This window comes from Hordeum vulgare, chromosome 6H, assembly GCF_904849725.1.
Source record: "Hordeum vulgare subsp. vulgare chromosome 6H, MorexV3_pseudomolecules_assembly, whole genome shotgun sequence".
Lineage (NCBI taxonomy): Eukaryota > Viridiplantae > Streptophyta > Magnoliopsida > Poales > Poaceae > Hordeum > Hordeum vulgare.
Genome location: NC_058523.1, coordinates 71,450,407 through 71,452,712, shown reverse-complemented (window position 1 = coordinate 71,452,712; position 2,306 = coordinate 71,450,407).

Sequence of the window (2,306 nt, the reverse complement as noted above, 5' to 3'; positions counted from 1 at the left end):
CTCGATGATTCGCTGTCATCCCCGTGTCTTCTGTTGGTAGCGAAAAAGTTGAGCAGTTTTACGTCAACAATTACATAAAAATAAAATTATTGTGTTGTCTTCTCCGTGGTGTATGTCAACGGAACAATAATATGGGTTTTGTGTGAATTTGAACCCATAAATCTCAGACATGTGAACAAACAGACATTCAATTATTAGTCCGACAGTCTAGTTAGTTTAAAAAATACAGAGTTGCATATAACTTTCAGGTGAGCAACAAACAAAAATCTCTATAAGCACATGCTTGTTATTGGAGAGTGAACAGTTGTTATTTCACGTATCTTACCTTCATAGACAATAGAGAAAAACTCCAACTCCATTATTGACACTATCTCCATTGCAAGATTCAAGCAAGAATTTCTGTTGAGAACGAGTGAAAAACTATTATTAAAATTACAGGACCACATGATGAAGCACGTACTATTTCATTTTTCAGTCCTACAGTGTAACATCAAGAAACAAGCGCTAATTAATTCAAGAATTACATCATAACATTCAGGTGAGAACCAAATAAAAGTTCCTATTTCGTTTTTCAGTCCCACAGTGTAACATCAAGAAAGAGCGCTAATTAATTCAAGAATTACATCATAACTTTCAGGTCAGAAACAAATAAAAGTTCCTATAACCACTTGCTTGTTCTTGGTGGATCAAAATTTAAAACATGAAGGCAAGCTGCAAGTTGTCAATAGGATCTGGACAACACATGAAGCTTCCACCGTTCAGTTGTGTGTGTGAGAGAGAAAAAGAGGTGGAGGATGGCTAACAAGATGATAGATTTGATGCGACGAATGGGGGTGAAGAGGGTGGGTACCTGTGGTTGAGTGCTCCCAGTCCCACGGTAGTGGTTACTGGCTCTTGGCATTGATGAAGAGAAGAAGAGGGGGGTCAACACAATAGAGGAATAGAAAAAGAAAAAAGAACACTGAATAATAGATAATGAATTTTTCTTGTATTTGTAGGCTGTAACATGGGAAAAGAGGGCTCAGTTTTGTCTTTGATCTTCAAGCCTAACACTCACATCTCTTGCTGCATGACATACCCATCACAATGTAAACGAACTGCCCTGGTTATCACTCGTCAGAATGACTATCTGAGGCGCAGAACATCCAATATAAAGCTGAATTAAACAGGTTGCAAGAGAGGTAAGGGTGGGCTCTAATTTAGTATCCACAACCCACATCGTGCTTATTTTAGCAGATTCATCACCATCACCCCGCAGGCCACGAAACCGTCCCAACTACAAAACAACCAGAGAAACAAGGAGCACGCTAAGAACCAGGTGTTATAAAAGACAGAGTCGATCCATGAGCGAGAGGAATGGCATGTGAAGAACGGCGGGAAGGACAAGCATCGGCGGGGATGGCGACAAGAGGAGGAGGGGAGGTCCAGAAAGAAGGGGGCGACTCGGAGCACGAAGAGACAAGCCGACCCGCCCTCCCTCACCCCATCGACGCACAGACCAACCAACATCCACCACGCACATGGGGCGAAAGATGAAAAGTCCAAAATGCCCTCGACGGGGCGATGAAACCATAGGCGGTGGCACGGCGCTGGGAACGCGCCAACGCCGACGGGACGCACATAAGAACAGCCAAACCACGATCGCTGACAGGCACGGCCCACACGCGGGTAACACCACACGGCAGCGAGACACACGCGCTCTCAAAGGAGTCAACAAAATGAGATGGGGTGCGGGAACTGTTCACGGGGTGTCAATCCGGCGTCCCAAATCGTTTCCACGCGTGATCCAATGCACAGAACGGCACGAAATCGCCAAATCGCTAAGAGCGCGTGTAGCCTCCTGCGGTTCTAATTTCTGGATGGACTGCATAATGGGCTCAGATTTGTCTTTTCTTGACCATATAACCTCCCACCGTCATCTCTTATCACCAGATCAATCTGTTTATACAGTGGAGGTGCCCTGGTTATCACTCAAGAAGAATGATCATCCAAGGACAAAACAATAAGTATCACATGATCAGTAAGGATTATAGAGACAAGAGGGAGGATCCAACTTGATACCCACGGGTGCCTCGATTACTCAAAGGCACACTTATTCTAGCCATGGTTAATCATCATAGCCCTAGCACGAACGCCACTGATCAACCAATTTAGCAAATCCAGGAGCATAGCTATAGGACCAGGGCATTCACATGTAAACCAGGGCATCACATGAGCTCCTATGATAGCAACTAAACATGAATAACAGCCTGCAAGGATCCACAACTACAGAGCTCAAGAAGGAACTGATGCATGAGTAGGGCATA